This window comes from Camellia sinensis, chromosome 14 (genome assembly GCF_055761805.1).
Source record: "Camellia sinensis isolate YWXY chromosome 14, ASM5576180v1, whole genome shotgun sequence".
Taxonomy (NCBI): domain Eukaryota; kingdom Viridiplantae; phylum Streptophyta; class Magnoliopsida; order Ericales; family Theaceae; genus Camellia; species Camellia sinensis.
In genome coordinates this window covers 36,420,707-36,442,076 of record NC_138974.1, presented here as the reverse complement: position 1 = coordinate 36,442,076, position 21,370 = coordinate 36,420,707, and positions in this window count along the sequence as shown.

Genomic DNA, 21,370 nt, shown 5'->3' with positions numbered 1-21,370 from the left:
TGTGAGAAGAGTAGGCTATGAAACCAGGGAGTCCAAGATTGATGGTGACAGAATTCGGATGGAGCGAAGAAGACAAGTCTTGAATCAACGACCCATCTTTCGGAGCTGATGATTCTGAAATAGAGCTTTGACTCCTCAGGCCTTCTGGGCTCTTTGCCACAGATTGATTAAACACCGCCAGCATTCTCTCTCTCTCTCTAAACTTCCTTATAATCACAAGAACACACACACACACACACACACACACTCTCTCTCTCTCTATATATATATATACAGCATATATTTTCTTTGAGATTAATGAAAGAAAATGTTCTTTCTGTGTACAAAAGCAGAGATGCGAATATGTGAAAGAAAATAGTGGTTGTATCAAAAGAACAAAAAAAATATCCGATTAGTGTACGAAAATATTCCTTCACTAAAATGAAATTTAAAAAAAAACAAAAAAAAAGAGTATGAAAAAAATATAAATAGTATATTTATTTTTCTGTTATTTTATTATCCTTTCCATATATATATATATATATCTTCTATTTATACTATTATTAAGTGAAAGTCTAAATTGATTTAGTGAAACTTTCTTTTCCTCATGTCACGTGATAACTTTATATATGCTTAAATAAAAATATTGTTATACACAGTGTAAACAAGTTTTGAATCCAAAACCTTAAATTTTATTTAAAATATACTTATCATTTAATTAATATACATATTATGATATTAAATTATTTATTATTTATTTTTATTATTAGTTAGTATATATATATATATATATATATTTATAGGAGATGATTTAGCTCCGTTAACAAACAAATGAGTAATGATATATATTTAAAAGGGCAACTTCACTTTATTCCTTTATGGTTTAGGCCATGTGCGGATTACTCTTCTAACGTTCGAATATCACCACATAACCCCCCTGTGGTTGATGGAGTAAAGTGCATAGTTAGCTTTTCCATCCAAATTAACAAGCTGTGAGGTTCACACACCATAAAGAGAGTAAGCTATGTTTTATGACCAAAATACCCATCTATATATAAGACACACACACTCTCTCTCTTTCCGTTAAAATCAAAAGTTCTCTATCTCTCTCTGTCTTCTCTCTTATTTCTAGTTCTGTAGCGTCGTCCACTCTCTCTCTGTGTTTTGCAGCTCCTTATCCATTGTGGTCTTGCCATCGTCGTTACGGTCTCGCCGTCTCCGTCACCGTCGCAATCTCGTATCCAACGCTTCATTTCTCTCTCTCTCTCTCTCTCTCCCCTCCACTGTGTTTCTCTCTCTTCTCTCTCTCCGATCTGCCCTCTCTCTCTCTCTATATATATATACATATATATGATGTCCATCCTTGTAATCCATTGTTTGCACCCAAGATTAATTGAGATTAATCGAGTCGAATAAAAACAACAACAACAAATATTGAGATTTTCTGAGCCAAGATTAATTGAGAGTTACATCACGCAACTGTGAAATTTGCACCCAAGCATCATGCCCGATAAGAAAACCCCTCATCAGTGAAATATGAATAGTAACCAACCATACTGGAATTAGAGGCCAAACCCCGACCTCATTTTCATGAAGTTACATTCAGGAGGGAAAAAGACAAGAAGAGAGACGAGGACGAAGGGTTGTGTAGACACCCTATTTTTGACTGTCCCTAAGACTTGGACGTCATCGCTCGTGCACTCGATGATTGTGACTATTTGTGCTCGTTTTGATGCCTAACGTCCTCAGCGGAATGCCCGGTCTTTGAGCCTTCAAACCCCATCCATTATGTGCCCTGTTTTGGACCAAAACCTTTAAGCCTACAACCCCTGGTGGCTGTCGGCCACCAATTCAAGCTGTTGTCCATCCAAGTGGCCTGCCGGCCACAAATGACTTTTTGCAGATATTTTGGTGTCAGCTGTTCCAGCTGTTACCATGATTGTCTCTATCTCCATACACGTGTATGGATGGATATTTCTCAACCAAATGCTTATTTTTTCTATATATATGGGGTCTTCTCCTCCGTTTTTGAGGATTAGCAATTTTGGAACTAAAATCTCTCTCTCTCTCTCTAAATTTCTCTCTCTCTCTCTTGAGGATTTGTGCATATAAGCCTAATTACACTACACTTTTGCCTACCCTACCTTAACCAAAGTTGATCATCTTTGAGCTGAGGTTCCTTGAAGCCTTCTTGGAGCTTTTGAAAGTGGTTTTGGCTTGGATTAGTGCCTAAGATTGAGCTTTGCTTCAAAAGGTATAATATTTGCCTTTTCACTTTGCTTTAGTACACTTGTTTTCCAATCTTTTCAAACTGTTTTTGGGCTATTTTTGAGCTGTAAAAACCTCTGTTTTTGTGCGCTGAAATTGATGTTTTAGGCCATTTAAGATAAGGGGGGTGTCTCACCCTTCTTTATTCCTTACTTGTAAGGTTTTTCCACCTTTGTTTTCCACCTTCAAACTATCTTTTTTGGGCTTTTGAACGCTGAATTTCAGATTGTTTTTAGTGGCAAAAATCATATTTTGAAGTCCAAAATTGGAGGGGTTAACCTCCCCTCCTTGTGTCTAATTTGCTAGCCTAGTTAGCTCTATGTGTTGGCTTTATTTTCTAGCTTATTGTAGCTTAATTCCAGCATGTTTTAGGCTTTATTTTAGGCTGTTTCAACTCTATTTTTGGTTGGTTATTGCATTTGAGTCTTGTTTTGCATGCCTCTAGTGTAATAGTCCTCACAAGCTCGGTGTTTTAGGCCATTAGACACCCTTTGTTTGAGTTGATTACCATGTTTTAGTGCTTTGCTCACTTCATTTTAGCACTTACAATCTCTACAATCTCCCTCACTTCTTCACTTTTTATTTGTTTTGAGGGTTGTTTCAACCTTAGGATAGCTTAAGCTTGAGATTGAGGTTCATTGCTTAATGGTTTAATCCTCTTTTGGGGGTTCATTACCAACGGCATGACACCTCTCTTTTGCCTTAAACTACCCCTTATTTGACACTTCCTTCTCCTTAGAAGACTTACCACCAATGGACTTAATTGGTTAAATGAATGGTTGGTAATTTAAAATGAGTAAAGTTGAAACTAAAAATGAGTAAAAATAAGAATTTGGTTGTGTTTTGATGCGTTCAATCAGACGTTAGTTGAACACAAGGAAAATTGGGGCATTTCATACTTAAAGTGATGAAATGTACCAAGTTTCCTTGGTCTCCATTGCCCTTGATCATGCATGATAGGGTGATGGTCTTTCTTGAGTCTTGTTTGTGCATTTATTGAACATGTACAAATTGGTTTCTTAGCCATTATGCAATGAAATTGCTTGATTGATGGTTTGAGGACCAAGTGTATCACTCATTTGAGATGTCTTGATGATAAGGAGGGATACATAGTACAAACAACTTGTGAGAATACCCTAAATTTTCCCCTGCTTGCTCTCTGTTGTAGCAAAAAAATAGTGTGTCATCAATGGTCTGCCAGCCACTGTTACTGGCCTGTCGGCCACCAGTGTTGGACGACAACCCCTAAATGGTGGCCAGCCGGCCACCAGTGAATTTTGGGCAGTGTGCTTGTGAAGCATGGCAGAGTTGATCTGGAGAAGGAAACAATGCAAAGATTGTGCAAACAAAGGCTTTTGAGGGCAGTCAGCGGATGTTCTTCGGGTGGAAACCGAGCATGCATGGGCCTCCCTCGCTTCCCAGGACTAGCTAGCTAGTTAATTAGATTAAATTAGCATTTAATTATGCGTTTGTTGTAAATTAATTAGTTGTAGCTAATTAGTTTATGTTGTAATATTTAAATTAACTTAATTAGTTGTAGCTAATTAGTTTACTCATTTAATTAGTTTAGATTGATTAAATTAGTTTGTGTTGTAATATTTAATTAGTTTAGTCTAGTTAAATTCTTAATTAATTAGCTTAAATAGTTAGTTAATTATTCGTTCAAGTTTTGTAATAATTAGCATAGCATAGCTTAGCTTAATTAGTTTAATTAGCTTTGCTAGTTAGCTTTTATTCATTCGGACTTTCCTTCGTAAGAGCGTAATGTAATAATGTGTACGTCTTCCAACCTTACGTCTTTCTCCCTTTTATTTAACTGCTTTTGATGGTTAGATTAGGGACATGTTTTTGTTAGCATACCTTATGCTTGCATCCATTCATCTTGTATTGCATGAACCGAGGCTCGGCGCATCATTCAAACTGCATTGCCATTTCAATACTTTTTCGAATACATGCTCAGACTGTATGTCTTGAATTAATTCATATGCCATATTAGTAGCCGAGCCTAGTAATTGCATATCACATGTGTTGCATTAGACATTTGGCATAGTTACGAATCATGCATTTTTTCTAACTCTTTTGTTTTCTATTGGCTTGGAGTACTAGGTGAGTTTTTAAGGCTTTAGCATACTTGCATGAGTGTGAATGATTGCCATGTCTAGTATGTTTGCCGTGAGGCTAAGTGCTTAAGTGTTAAACTATTTGAGTGCACGTGGATAAAGGCCTGTTGTTTGAATTAGAATGATTCAACGAATGTACGTTTTAAGCCCACTATGTGTAGTGGCAAATTCAAAAACTTTAAGCCCACTTGAGGTGGCAAAATCAAACCTTTTTCGCAAAACAAACATAAAATTAAATTGTTCCAATTCAGGCAAACTAGTCTATACTTGCTTGTGCACATCACATAGTAATGCTAGCCTAATAGATCGGAACAAGAGCATATAATGTTGATAAAAATCATATCATGATTAGTAGAGGCCGATCTTTGATCGGGTGAGCGGGGGTACTCAATTCATGACCTTCCCCTCTCGTACCTAAGTTCCCAAGCCGAGACAACTTTAGTGATGACGGACACGTGGCCTTTGGCGCGAGTCATGGGTTTCTTAAATTTTTTCAAAAATAAAATATTTAGGTGGCGACTTTGTATCTGGCAAAGCAGTCCATTTTTGGCATTTTTGATTCAAAATCGATTTTCCAAAAAGATTTTTCGGATTTGGACTCTTTGGTGTTCATCAATTTCACATTGCACTTGTAAGATTAGATTCAGAACCGTGGGAGTCCGAACTGTAGGGCTTTCTTTCAAACCTTCGAAAGGGGGTACGAAAAAGTCGAGCTACAGTTTCTGGCGACTCTGTTGGGGATTTAGAGAACTTGACTCGAACTCATGATATGGCATTTTATCTACACTTATGTGTTTCTTTGCATTTGCATTGGTGGGTCTAAGTCACTGTGTTTGCCATCTGCTATTGTTGGACGGTTTGTCGGAGGCTCGCTTGGAAAAGCTTGCCAAAAGGCTGACCAGTCGCGGGCTCTGTCACGATGGGAACACAACCCTTGGATCTGGACTACCGCTGTACCGTTTGATCCTCTTTTCATTTCTCGGTGTTAGGTGTGAGAGGTATATAGGTAGTCTTGCTGAGGTACCCTTTTTGACCATTCGACCTAGTTGCATATCGAAAGCCGTAGAGATTGTTCCAAACTAGAACATGTTGCTTACTCGTATGCAGGATTGTGTGAAACACTTTTGTTTGAATAATGAACCCTAGTCCTGCAGAAACTAGGACAGGGTAACCCTATCCACTCATAGGGGTGTTTTGGTTCTCACTTAATTGTTATGTGCTTTTAGAGTGAAACTCTACAGGAACGTGCATATCAGTTGCAAGTTTGGGTATCAGATTTGAGGGCAGAAGTCAGTGTTGAGTGCTATTCTACAGCTTTTGATTACAACTGTGTATTATTCACATCTGAGCTGAGGTGTTGTGCAGTTTCTGATTTTTGTTTTCCTTTTGTTTTATTTCTTTTTGCAAGGTAGTTTATCACAATTGCTTCGGACAGTTCTGTTACCCCCAAGCACTCTGGACTCATGTAAGGAAACTTTATAGATCCAGGGATCTTGTTAGGGGACAGCCTGTGTTTGTTTCACTCCCACTAATTACGAGATGAAGGAGGGTTAGACATAATTCGCCAGTCCAGCAGTCACCTTTTACTTCACCTGCGCCTAATCAAGCTCGGTCTTTTACTTCCACTCCAATAAAAGATTATTCGCCAGTTCCAATGGCTCAACATCCCCCAGTTAGCATGGAAGACTTGCTTCGTCTTCTCCAGCAAACTATTGAAACCATGCAGCAAAATGTTGCCCGCTAAGCTGTAGTAACAACCTATCAGGCTAAGGTGATAAATAGGCTACAGCAACAGCAACCACAACTGGTCGTGGCTTCTGCTTCCTATGCACCTCCGGCAAGTATCCCAGCACCGGGAATTGCTACTAATGTCCAAGATAATGGGGGCAATCCAGTAAACCCAATCTCACCGCAAGCCTCCAAGGCACCAGTGTACCAAACTGAGGCGCTATTTGAATTCGAAGTTGACCCGACTGTACTAAAGGTTAACAAGCTAGAGAAGCTTCTCAAGCAGGCACAGGGTGTGAACTCAATCCCTAGCATCGAAGATAGATATACTGACCCTGCAGTAACTTTGCCAGACTGATTTAAGATGCCACATATAGATCGATTTGATGGCTTTGGAGACCTTATGGTCCATCTCTGGCTATTCTCAGACATCCTGCGGCCAATGGGCCTCACCAGACTTCAAAAGCTATCATTTTTTGGTCGGACCTTGTCAGGAATAGCGGCTATCTGGTATGCAAAACTGGAGGACTCTGTGAAACGGAGTTGGGAGGAAATGACTGAGGCTTTCATCGCATAGTACTCCTACAACACCCAGATCGAGGTCACAACCCATGATCTTAAAGCAACTTGTCATGAGCCAAATGAGGGCTTCTCAGATTTTGTAACGAAACGGAGGCCCAAGGCTTCGATGATGACTACCAGGCCATCCGAGAAGGATCAAATTCGGATAGTGGTCAGCAATCTGCAAGGGAAATTATTGCAGAAGATGATTGTCTTGCCACTGTCCACATTCACTGAGCTCCATGAGATAGGGGTTCAGATTGAAGATGTAATGAAACAAGGGTTGATCACCAATGAGAAGGAGCAGGTCAAGAGGCCTTTTACATGTAGTTCCAATGTAACAACGAGTGGAAGCACAACTGCACGACCATTTGATGTGAACGTAGTCACCACTACAGTCAAGACCGCCAATCCTTTCGCCAGTACAAATGCACAAACCTCAAATAACCAAACTCAAACCCAAAGGGTCTTTACCCCGCTCTATATGCCTCTATCCCAAGCCCTGAGGGTACTGATCAAAAAAATGCATCTTAAGCCGTTAGAATAATGCCCACTACACGATCTTCTCCCACTGAAATACAACCCGGCCAAATATTGTGTGTTTCACCAGTAACACGGTCACAACACCGACCAATGCTACAAGCTACGTCATGAGATTCAAGATCTCATCGACAACGAGGTGATAACACCACCCCAAAAGCCAAATGTAACCACCAGCCCTCTTCTAGCCCACAACCAAGTTTTCCCACCTCGGAACTTAAACCTAATACATACGCTGGCTATCCCAAATGACCCAAGCGTATATATTACCCCTTATCACCTACCCAAACTGGTCGTGTTCATTCTTGAAAGCACAGACTTGTGCATGATGAACATGTCCACATCTCAGCCTAAACCCGTGGTGGTGACAGTGGCAGAAGAAGGGAGGTTGGCCTTGGAGGAAAGTGTCAGTCCGCTGCCTGAGTGCTCTGAGGACTTAACTGAGGGGAAATATGATCCGTGCTGCTATATTGTGTTAGTTGATCAAGCCAAGCCTGAAGTGGTATTGTCGACAGCAGTAGAGGTCAGTGTGGTTAGAGAGGATGTCTAAGTCAAGGTTTGGATGATCTAGCAGAGTTAGAGGAAGACTTAGACAATCTACAGTTTTACGACAAACAAGATTAGGGGGACATGCAGATTGACTAGTTTGATCTGAATAGGTTGACAGACAACTCCGGGTGACTTAGTGATGAACCCGACCGAGAGGAAGAAACTCAACCAAAACTGAAGAAAAGGGAGTAAGAATAACTACAGTGGCCGGAATGGCTGAGTATAAGGGGAAATTACTGGAGAGCACCGGTATTAAGAATTTAGCTTAGGAACTGGACGCCGTGAGTACCGTGGATACTGAGCAGGAAGCCGTATTAAAGCGGTTTGTGTAAGAAAGGGATCAAAACAAACAGGAAGTTGGAAAAGCCTAACACTCTGCAGGGAATATCTGAGGAAATGATTAGAACAAAACTGGACAACTGTTTGTCGGCTACCGGAGGTGCATGGTGGGAAGTTGATGATCTGCTTTTGGCTCACACTGACGAGGATTGGGGTGCAAACTTGCCAGACAATACCTCGTACTTTGAGGAGATTGACCATATGACGAGAAGTGGGCGGTATTTGAAGCCCCCACACTTAGACCAAGCAGAAGCCTCCGAAAAAGATAAAGAGGTAGAGAAGTAAAAGGAAAAGCAGTTGGAAGAAGAAGTAGTGCTGAAACAGCTGAAGAAGATTCAGGTCGATATTTCAATTTGGGGTCTGTTCATAGTTTCTCGCGTGCATCGACAGGCTGTACTATCTGCAATGGATAAAGCCAAATTGTCCATCGACACAACTCCCGAACAGTTAGTTGGATTAGTCTTCCCGGAGTTGTTGCGCCAACTTTAGCTTTCTCAAACAAGAAGCTACCACCGAAGGGCTCAGCACATAACAGACCTCTGTACATATCAGTTGAGTGTAGAGAAAAATGGGTACCAGTGGTATTGGTCGATACAGTGTCGGCTATCAATGTTTGTCCATCTCGTACAACATATGCCATCGGCCTGAAACCAGTAGATTTCGTGCCTATAACCCAGGTGATTCGGGTGTATGATAATACAAGCAGAGAGGTTATGGGCACAGTACAGATCGGAGTTCAAGTGGGCCCAGCTCAATAGGATATTGAGTTTCATGTCCTAGATGTGCGAGCCACTTTCAATCTACTGTTGGGAAGGCCTTGGTTACACCAAGTGAAAGTTGTCTCCTCTACCCTCCACCAAATGCTGAAATACTCTCACGGGAAGGGGGTGGCTATTATGTTCAGGAATTCATCTATACATCCTCCGCTAGAGGTAACTACACCTGTGCTGGAAATTGTTTATGGTGAGGATGATGTTTTCCTTTCTGAGTTCACTCTAGCTGAGGCCTGAATAGTGCAAACTATCTTGGCAGCTAATGAGGGCTTGTATGTTAGCGCCCAATCAATCTATTTCATGAACAAGCTTTAACATATGCTAGGAATGGGTTTGGGAAGAAGTGGCTAGAAGGGCGTCACAGCATTGGCCCGATGTGCCACATAACCCGCATACCTTTGGTCTTGGCTATACGCCCACCAAAGAGGATTGGGTTAGAAAAGGGAAAGAGATGGCGGACAGAGCTAGAGCTAAGCAGACTGAGAAGCGCTATGAACTTGTGCACAGACTAATCCGTGGAACCCTGAATGGTCATTTTGTCCAGGAAGGAGAAGACTTCCCATTTTGCAGTTTTCCCAAACCCTAGTTTAATTCGGAGAAGCAGCGTGTTCCCAGCTTTGAAGTCTTCTTTGACTTGTAACTACAAGACAGTGATACAGAGGAAATGGCTGAACTGACTGCTGAAGTTGAGCAGAGCATAGAAAGTGATTTGGACAGAAACAAACTTGAAGTAGGGACAACATTGGCATGTCTCCTTTTGAATCCTCCGATCGACTTAGAGAGCTTGGGGGATAACCTGACCATTTCCATGATTGGGGAACCAACCGGGTATAAACTCTTCTAGTAGCATTTTGGATGCATCTAACGCACCATCCCTCATTTGGCAGTTGGATGAAGGCTACCTGTCTTGTAGTTTTGAGTAGGGTAGTGAGCCAGAATCTGATTCCACAGAGTTTGTGGAGTTAAAATCAGAGTCTGGCACTTCTGAGTCTGATTCCGGTATTTCTAAGGGTGATAACCCGGATGCCAAGGTCTTGTCCAGGTCATCTTTTTCCTTTGCTTTTGAGTCGGTTATAACCGAGGAGCTAGATGAGTTGGACTTGATGAATGAGAATGCCACTGTAGATTCTCTATGCCGCTTGTTTATTACATTGATCATGATTTTCAAAATTTTAATAAAAACGAAGAGGAAAGAATTCCTCTAGTTTTGAAAATTTTGATTAATCGAGAGGAGGAGAGATTTGCAAAACCCTTTGCTGATAAAATCATTGCTTTTAATGTGGGTATTGAGATCTTGGATCCACGTCTGGTCCAGATCGGGTCCACATTGTCTTCGAAAGAGCATGAGCGCTTAGTCGCTTTATTAAAAAATTTCAAAGATGTTTTTGCATGATCTTACGAAGACATGCTTGGAATCGATCCTGAGATTGTATAGCACCGAATCTCTCTTGACCCTAAGGCCCGACCCGTCAAACAGAAGTTGTAGAGAATACGCCCGGATTGGGCTTTGAAGATTAAGGAAGAGGTCACTAAGGAGATCGACGCAGGGTTTTTGCTAGTATCTGAGTATCCCACTTGGTTGGCCAACATAGTCCCAATGCCGAAGAAAGATGGCAGAATTCGGGTGTGTGTAGATTTCAGAGATCTGAATAAAGCCAATCCGAAGGACGATTTCCCTTGCCGCACATCAACGAGTTGGTAGATTTCACCACAGGTCATGTGTTGCTCTTCTTCATGGATGGGGTTTTTTTGGGTATAACTAGATTTTGATGGCACTCAAAGACAAAGAGAAAATTACTTTTACTACGCTGTGGGGAACCTACTGTTATAAAGTGATGCCATTTAGGCTGAAAAATGCTAGAGCAACCTATCAAAGGGCTGCGACCACAATTCTGTATGATATGATCCACAAAGAGATCGAGGCGTACGTGGACGACATCATTGTCAAGTCCAAAGAAAGAGAGGGCCATTACACCGCCTTGAAGAAATTCTTTTAACGAATCAGAGAATACAGACTGAGGTTGAATCCACAGAAGTGTACTTTCGGTGTAACAGCAGGAAAAATGTTGGGTTTCTTGATCACATAGAGGGGCATCAAGGTAGATCCTTCCAAAATCAAGGCCATCCTAGAAATTTCACCACCAAGGACTGAAAAGGAGTGCAAGGCTTTCTAGGTAAAGTGCAATTCATAGGACGATTGATTTCTAAATTAACCTTGACTTGTGAACCACTATTTGGTCTCCTGAAGAAAGGAAAAAAATTCCGATAGGATGATCGGTGTCAATTCACTTTTGAGCAGATCAAACAGTACCTTCAGAATCCACTTATGTTGTCGCTACCAGAGCCGGGGAAGCCTTTGATTCTGTATCTGTCAGTAATGAGCACAACAATGGGATGTATGCTTGCTCAGGAATCTGAGGATAGGGTGGAGAAAGCCATCTATTATTTGAGCAAGAAAAAGCTGGATTATGAGACTCGTTACACCCCACTGGAGAAAGCTTGCCTAGCCTTGGTATGGGCTACCAGAAAGTTGAGGCACTACTTGTTAGCTCACTCTGTAATTCTGGTTTCAAGATTAGATCCCATCAAATATCTCTTTGAGAAACCAGTGCTTACGGGTAGGCTAGCCCGTTGATTGTTTCTTCTCTCCGAATTTGATCTGAAGTATGTCACTCGCAAGTCGGTCAAGAGGAGAGCAATAACAGAGTTCTTGGCAGATTACCCAGTAGAAAGGGATAAAGCGATAGAATACCTGTTCCCAGATGAAGCTATTCTGCAAGTTGAGGAAGAGATTTGGACAATGTACTTTGACGGAGCGTCTAACCAATACGGTTATGGGATAGGTGTGTTACTCATATCACCCGACAATTCCCATATATCTTTAGCTTGAAAACTCCGGTTCAAGGTATCCAATGACGAAACAAAATACGAGGCGTATATCACTAGTTTAGAAACCGCCCTGGAATTAGGGACAAAAAGGTTGGACGCAATCGGGGACTCGAACCTAGTTGTTTTCTCAAGCAAATGGAGACTGGAAGGTTAAAGAAGGAAATATAAAGATCTGTCACCAGACCTTGGATATTCTGATTCCTAGGTTTGAAAAGTTGACTTTCATGCATCTACTAAGAGAGAACAACAGGTTTGTTGATGCATTATCAACTCTATTATCCATGATAGACATCCCGCTTGGAGTCCGAATACGTCTAATCATCATTGAGCAAAGGTAGACGTTGGCCTACGAGACTATCGCCGCAATAGATGAAGCACAAGATCAAAACCCTTGGTCCTATGATATCTGGAACTTCTTGGAAAATGAGGTTTATCCACCAGGGGGAAATGCCAAAGACAAGAGGGCAATACGGTGGATGGTCATTCAATTTATCATCTACGGAGGTAAACTGTACAAGAGAGGTCATCTGGGAATGCACAAGCTGTGTGTCGAAGTAGAGGAATCAAAGCGCCTGATGGACACCATCCATAGGGGAGAGTGCGGAGTGCACATGAACGGAGTAATGTTAGCCCGGAAGATTCTCAAGCAAGGTTACTGCTGGTCTACTATGGAGGAGGATTGTATCGGTTTTGTTCAGTAATGCCACAAATGCCAAATTCATGCTAACCGCATGAATATCCCGTCGTCAAAGCTGTACAACATGACTTCACCATGGCCTTTCTCAGTCTGGGAAATCAATGTCTTCGGCACAGTCACACCAAAAGGGTCAAATAGGCATGAATACATTCTGGTGGCAATTGATTATTTCACGAAGTGGGTGAAAGCTCAGTTTTATGCAGTGTTGAAAGCAGCGCATGTGGCTAAATTCATCTGAAACAACATCATTTACTGTTATGGAGTCCCAAACGAGATCATTTTAGATAATGGCTCACATTTCAAGAAAGAAGTGATCAACTTGTTGGACAAATACAACGTGGCTTTTCATAAGTCATCTACATACCGACCGCAAACCAATAGAGCTATTGAAGCTGCCAGCAAGAAAATTAAGCATATTCTATAGAAGATGGTTGAGACCTACAGCGACTGGCTAGATAAACTACCATTTGTACTCTGGGTTATAGAACTTCAATACTCCTTACTCTCTTGTCTATGAGATGGAAGTTGTTCTGCCAATCGAAATAGAAGTTCTGTCACTGCGGGTTATGGCTGAGTGTCAGATAATAGAGGCGGACTGACAGCAGAGTAGGTTAGAAAAACTGATGTTGTTTGATGAGAGAAGGCTAAAAGCATTATACCATGTTCAGGGTTATCAACGCCAGATTACTAGGGCTTTTAACAAGAAAGTTAAGTCCCGGAATCTCAAAGAAGGAGATTTGGGGCTGAAAAACAACCGAGCTCCCATCCATGACCCTAGGGGCAAGTTCAAACCCAATTGGACTGGTTCTTACATCATTAAAACTATTTGGTCGGGTGAAGCTGTTATTCTCATGAACTTGGATGGCCTAGAATTTTCCCAACAGATCAACATGGACAAGTTAAAGAAATACTATCCCTAAGAGGCTTGCTAGGCCGAAAACCCGGAAGGGCGACTTAAGCAAAAGTTAGAACACAAAAAATTAAAAATAAAGAAAAACTGAGCTTGCAAGGTTGAAAACCCGGAAGGGTGACTTTGGCAAAAGTTAGAGCGCAAAAGGAGAGAGTTAATACTCGAGTGAACCTGAACCGAACTACGTAAGGCCTGATTCCCATCTTCAGGATACGTAGGTAACTTTATCCTGAAGTTCGGCCGTAAACACCTCCAAATCAACTGTCATGTCCATGTGTCTGATCAGGTCATCTTTGTCTATTCTTTATTTAAGAATTCGGTTGTGATCTTTATTCTAAGAGTTGGTTATAGTGCTGAGCAGTGTTATTCAGTCAAGAGGGAATTTGTGATGTTTGGATTCAAGGTTGTACATCCCGAGGATAGATTCTATGCATGTCAAGTGGTGATCCTTATCGAAAATAGTTTTGAAAAGTTTTGATAAAAGCTGATTTTTGTTCAAAATTTGCCTTTTACAACTTAGACCATTTTTGGACCAAAAGGAAAATTTTCAGTGCTCACAACTTTAATTTCATTGATTTCAATACAAAGTTCTCCAACTCTCGATACAAATCAAAGTTGCTTTTATTACATTCATAAAACTTGAAAAACAAGGTCAAAGTAATAAACTAGGGGCATAAATGAGTTAGGTGTTCCTGCGTCCCCCACTTGTGCTTGTGGAAGCTTCTGATGCCATTGTGGGCCCGATTTGTGCCTCATTGTGACGACCCAGACTTGCTAATTGTGATTTTAGTTAATTAATTATGTGTTAATTCTAATTGAACTAAGTGCCTAGTAATTTAATTTGTGCATATCTATCCAAATTGAAAAATTACCTATTAAGGTTATAACTTTGAAACTGAAATCGACAATCTTATTGGGTGCACAATTTGAAATTGAGTACATGGATGGGCTTATGGGAATTTTTAGAGCCATTTGGGAAATTTAATTGAAAATTGATTCAGTTTATTGAAATTGTTTGTGATTGAATTGAGCCTTAATTGGAACTATTAATTATGTTCCTACATGTTAATTATGTGATTAAATGTTATTGATTGTTGTGAGATTTATTGACTTGTATTGTTTGAACAGATAAGTTAGAATGAAAATTAAAGTTGTCTGATTCGCTAATTTTAACAAGTTAGAATTAAATAATTTGATAGGAATTAGAGCCTTCTTCGCTCACACTAATATAGTTAAATTAAATTAAGTATAATTGAGATTTTATTGTGATGAGGATTAATTTAATTTGCGTAGATTTGATTTTCATTTAACTTAATTAGAATGATTTAATGGTTTAAAATTAATTAATGATAATAATAATTTAGAATACTACTCATTTTTTTTAATCAACAAACATAGTAAGAGAGAGAGTACTTGGTTGCTTATATTGAGTCTCATCTAACACACCAAACAAGACCCACGAAGAGAGAGAGAGAGAGAGAGAGAGAGAGAGAGAGAGTGAGAGTGAGGAAAGAAATGGTCATCTTGGGAGTTTGAACTCAAAGAAGAATTGAAGGAAAAAGAAAGAAGGGACTTGATTCATATTGCATTAAATCATCAAACTAAGGTAATTTCCACCTCCTAATTCATGAAATTGAAATGATACATTGTTAATTCATAGAATCTAAGTTCAAATAGGAAGAACATAAGCTTACTTGAGTTGAATTTATAATTAATTAGAAGATTTGCTCATGTAATTAAGAGCTTAGGACATGCATGTTAGAAAATGGTAGAATTGTTCAAATTAACTCCTAATCTTTACATGCATGGCATATTCTTAAGAGAACTTGGGTTCTAAACTTGTTTTTAACCATGATTCATGGAGTTTAAGGAGAGATTAAGCATGAATTAGAGCTTGAGTTCAAGAAAATGAATGTTTCATGAAATTGAGTTTAAAAATGGAAGAATGAGTTTAATTTGATATCTAGAGCCTCATAAGAATTCATTTAAAAATCAGATTTAGGTTTGTAAAATTAGATGTAGTCAAATTAAGCCTTAATTAAGAATTAATTAAATTCAATTGAAATTGAGTTAGGCTTAAGATTATGGAAATAAATGTGAAGATTAATTATTTGGGCCTTGATTTGCTTGAAAATGGAGTTGAAATTGCAAAATATACATATTTATGAGTTTCTGATCTAAATAATTGTAATTTAATGTGTATGGGCCTAATTTAAGTTTGATTATGTAATTAGTGAACTTAATAAGGGTTGGTATATGATTAGATTATTTATATTTAATTAGTTTGGTTAATACATAGCTAAACATGTTTTAATTAGAGGTTGCAGCTCGGCTTTTCGCGCCCCCTTTCGGAAGAATGAAATAGCCCATATAGTTCGGATTCCACTTGTGTTGGTTCTGAATCTGATTTCACAAGTGCAATGTGAAACAGTGGAAACACAAAAGGAGTCCAAATCCGACAATTGTTTTTGGAAAATCGATGTTTGAATCAAATGCCAAAAATGGACTGCTTTGCCAGATTTCAGAGTCGCCACCTAAATATTTATTTTGGGAAATTTGGGAAACTCGTGACTCGTGCTAAAGGCCATTAGTCCGTCGTTACCAAAGTGTTTTGGTTCGGGAACTTAGGTATGAGAGGGGAGGGTCAATAATGAGCACCCCACTCACCTGATCAAAGATCAGCCTCTACTAATCATGATGTGATTCTTATGTATAGTATATGTTCTTATTTTATCTTTAACATACAAGTATAGACTATTTTCATTAACAGTTGGAACGTTTGATTTCATGTTTGTTTTCAAAAACAAGTGTTTTGCATATGTATCACTTGAAAAAGTAATCTCATATATATACATTAATCAAAGTATCCCAATGTCAATGAATAGCCTTCATCCACAAGCAGTTTAACAATTAAGCATTTAGTCTCATAGTAGTATGTTTGATATGACAACAATCACACTTATGCAATATGCTAAAGCATAAAAACTTACCTCGTACCCCAAGCCAAAAAAAGAATTAGTTAGAAAAATACATGATCCTAATTATGTAACATGGCTAATGCAACACATACAATATGCAATTAATAAGCTCGGCTATTAGCATGGCATGCGAGTCAATTCAAGGCATGTGATAGCGCACGTATTCAAGTAAAGATGTTGAATTTGACATTTGAATAATATAATGAGCCGAACTTTTATGCATGCAATACAAGTGGATGCCAACGTGAGTATGCTAAATCAAACATGATGTCCTTAAACTAACCATCATAAGCAGATAAATAAAAGGGAGAAAGAATGGGGGTTGGAAGACATACAACTTATTACATATTTGTCCTTGCGAAGGAGGGTCTGAATGTCCAAGTGTCCGAATAATTAATTATTACAAATCCGAATGAATAATAATGAAAATGGGTTGTCTAATTTATTACAACAAATAATATGTAATGATTGCGCAATGCTCCTCAGGAATTACTTTGTCTGCCTTGTTGAGACTTGTTCTGTTTCACCTTATCATTGCTTTCGACCAAAAGTGTATTGTTTGTAATTTATTGGAGCCTTGCCGACCCAAAACAAGACTTAGTCGAGCCCCAAATAAATCCAAGCATACCTTGTTTTCGTTGCGGAAATCTATTTTTTGTGCCTGAGGTGAAACAGTGCAAACATGCAAACAGGGTATTCCTAGCCATGTTTGTCTCTTCTACTCTTTTCTATCATGGAAAATAATCAAGAGAGGAGCGAACTCAGTTCCCAAACCATCTATGGTTGCAAGTTGATTCGCAAGATGATTTTGGACACGATAGGACAAAGATCAATAAATGCAATGCACAACAACCACCCCTCCCTCCTATCATGAAGCAAATTCAAGAAGGGAAGTAGAGACGCTTCAAGGTTCATCAAAACATTATGGACTAATGTAAGACAAGCCTTGACACAATAAACTCGGTATAACGTCCAACTGAATTCAATCAATCATATTGGTTCTTTATGTTGGTTGATTCATTTTAAGCTCAATTTTATTAGCCTCTTTTATATTACCTTTCCTTTTCTGTAATCCATTAAGTCTACGATGATATTTGTATCCACTAAGTTTGAAATACGATAAAGGAAAATAAATGTCAACTTAACCCGAGGAAATAAACCTTATTTTCTTCGAAAGAAATTGCAAAAGAAGAGTCAAACTTATTTACAAGTTAGGAATTTCAAGTCAAACCCAAGATGCGCAACAAGAACTAGTCAAACTCAGAAAAGTGATAATGACTTAGAAAACTCAAAAGTGAGCGATAATGACTTGAAATCCAAACTTGATAATAAGTGATAACGACATTTTCCTTGGTGATTTTCAAGGGTCAATTAATCCCTTAAAAGTAAACACACTGATGATAAATTCTTCGGGGGAAATTATAAAAGAAGAGTCAAACTCATTTACAAGTGATAAGGGGTTTCAAGTCAAACTCAAGATGCGCAACAAGGACTAGTCAAACTCAAAAGAGTGATAATGACTTAGATAAACCCACAGTGAGCGATAATGACTTGAAATCCAAATTTGATAATAAGTGATAATGACACTTTCTTTGGTGATTTCCAAGGGTCAATTAATCCCTTAAAAGTAGACACACTGGTGATTAAAAGAACTAAAAAATAAATGATTAGTATAAGAAAGTTTTTATGCCTTTGGTAGTGAACCTTCAAAGAGATTAAACCGTTAAGCATGAGAAAGTTTTATGCCTTTGGAAGTGAACCTCTTAAGAGATTAAACCATTAAGTATGAGAAAAGTTTATTTCTTATATTTGAATCACAATCTTAATTTTTCACAACTTTTTAATCAAAATAATTGAAGAATTGAGGGAGATTGCAGAGGTGATTATGCAAAGTTGATTAATTGGTTAATATAACACAAACATAATATGTAAAACAAACTTATTGAAATAAATTAAACAGCCCCCAAATAACATACAATAGTACTGAAATTTAAACTATAGAAGGTGCACAATCATAGAGAGATTAAAGCTAGTACAAGTATGAGGAAGGGTGGCTAACTCCTTCCCACTTTTGCAACTTCAAATCACATAGTTTAGATGTTGGAAAATAGCCCTAAAACAGTCCCAAATTAGCCCTCAAATAGTGGCAAAAGTTGACAAAAACAAATGGGAAACACAAGGATTTAAGTTAGGAGTAAGGTTCAAGCGATTAACCCTTCCACCTTTGGGTAGCTTTGAATCATAAGTTTCAGGCCTCAAAACAGTCCAAAAATAATATGAAAACACAAGAAAAAGATGAACAAAGATTGAAATAAAAACAAAAAGCTTTACCACTTGTAGAGAAAGTGTTCTTGTTGTAAATCAAACTTGATTCCAAAGCACCCTCAAATTTGAGTATGATTTTCAATTCACAAATCAAGTTCAAGTTTAAGCTCTTGTATGGTATGTATGGATGATATGAGAGCTTTAAGGCTTGTGGAAGAACAAGAAGGATGATAGCTTTGATCTTTTCTACCTCTTGGTATTTCTAACTCACTCTTGATATTTCTAACTCACTTGACATCGATTTGATCTCTCTAACCAAATTCTATATATGTTTTTTAACCTCCATACAACAGTTTGAACCCTGCTATTTATAGGCCCTGAGCAGGGTTGATCAAAATATTTGCAGAATTAGGCAGCTAGCATAACACTGTTGAATCTGTCTAAAAAGTCAAGATGTCTGGCTGGATGTTAGTATCTCCGGCCGAATATAATTTAGGTCTGGCCAGACTTCAATGTATTTCCACTATTTCTTACTTTCAGGTTCAATACAAGTTGATACAGAGTGCAATACCGAAATTTCAGGGTAGAAATACAGTGGGTATGTCAGGTTGGACTTGTTTAGAGCTCGAACTCAGATTCTTTTATTGAGAATTTAAACCACTGACTCAATGTAATCGTCATCATCGAGTACTCGGAATCAAGCACCTAATTCTTACGAGCAGTCAAAATTGGGGTGTCTACAGAGGTTAATAATCTAATTTATTCCTAACACTAGTCATCTATATTTAAAAGGAATGGAAGAAAAATAAATACGAATAACCAAATGAAAAATTAGAATCAAATGAGAGAAAACAAATAGAGATTGAACAATCAAATTGAATAGAATTGTAAGAGTGTGATTGTAATAGTGTTGTGCTTGACTTTATTTGTTTAGGTCGGACGCTAAACCATTAGTACGTATATCGAGGAGCCCGTTGTGAGTAACACTGTTGTAAAGATATGTTCAATTGTATTTATTTTCTGATTGATGAATTATATTATTTTTTGAAATGATACTTTTTATCGATTGAATGATGATCCTATTTTTTGAACTGTATTTGCGGCATCCATAGCATATTTCTATTGTTATTGATATTGTTATCGTTATTGTTACGGAGATCTCTGTCAGTTCCAAACCTTGGAACTATTGTTATTGTATGATGGCCATCAATTGATTGTTCGGTCTTTAAGACCTATTGTATTGTATTATTGCTATTGGATGTACCACGTATGACCTATATGAATACGAACATGATTGAAAGTGATTGATTGAATCGAATGATTGAACAATTTATTGACAAAGATATTAATTGAAATCGATTGTTTCAAAGACCGTAAAGACATCATTCTTAACCTTTTTACACATATGTTATTCACTAGGTTCTAGCTCACTATTTATTATATATATGTAGGTGATTGAGTATCGGATCAAAGCTAGTGACGTCGATTCGAACCCTTGTTTTGTCAAGCAAGCTATTGTGCCTCACTGCGAGGTTCCGAACCAACGTGTCAAGGCTTTTTGGGTGGTTCAAATTCACCCCTTGATATTGGTCAAGTGAAATGAATGTTTTATGACTTTTCTAAATACTATTTTCGATAATGGGATTTAATTCCCTACATTGTGTTTTGTCTTGTATATATGTGTTTTATGGACATAAGTGTTTGTGCATATAACTATGTATATGAAAATTTATTTCTATTCAGGTCCTCACAGCTCATTAGACAATGTATGTTATTATTGACTGACTTCCGCCAGCCTCTTTATATTGTTTTATTGTCATCATTGTAAAACAGGCCTTCGGTAATCACGGATTATTGGTCGGTTATGATGCTAAACCAATAGGGACGAGTTTGGGTTGTGACACTCATCCTCGAGCCGAGTCAGGCACTCCCCAGAAAGGGCGCAACTGAAACTAGGGGCAGGAGCCAGAAACTCTCTTGTCCTCCAAGCAGTGAGGTACTTAGCCAAATGTAAACCTTGGATGGGGAATGAAACCGGGTATTTTACCCCCTTCTCTAGGCAAGTTTGATCATGTCCAAATTGATGTTTGAACTGGAATAGAAAGTAGAATACACAGTGTGTCAGGCCGATCAGCTGAATGTCAGGTTGTTGAGTCATGCTGTAGCTCATTTCAATCAGATTAAGCCAGGGCAACGCCAAGCAATGTCAGCAGCAGACCTGTTACACATCTAGTTGCACCATCATCCATCATTTGGGAAATCCACTAGCTGTTAAAGGAAAAAATATGCTCGAGCTGAGTATGCAGGGCAAGATTCCACTACCTTCAGCTTGTCCATTAGCCACATCTCGGGAGGGATGAAAGAAAAGAGAGATTAAAGAATAGAGAGATGTATGTTGAGAGAAAAGTCAGAAAAGGGCTTTGAGAGAAAAACAGAGCAAGAATGCCAAGTGATGTGAGAAACACATATTAGAAAGGATAGGAAACATTTACCTGAAGGAGTAGTGGACTTCCGTGAATTTGGTGGTCTCTCGCCGATGGAAGACGTCCAAGCCAATCAAAGTCTTAGCCAGTACCAAGCCAATGCAACTCTTGCCCTCTTTCAAACCTTGGGCCACTTCAATTAGCTGAATGCTAGATCCGCCGAAGCTAGGGGCAAGAAGGAAATGTGCCAGCATACACAAGCAAAGGGTGTGTTGCCTAAAACCTCGCCAAAGAAGATTATCACGGTCACCGACATCAGAAAAATGATGAATTAGACTGGGAATATCTAGC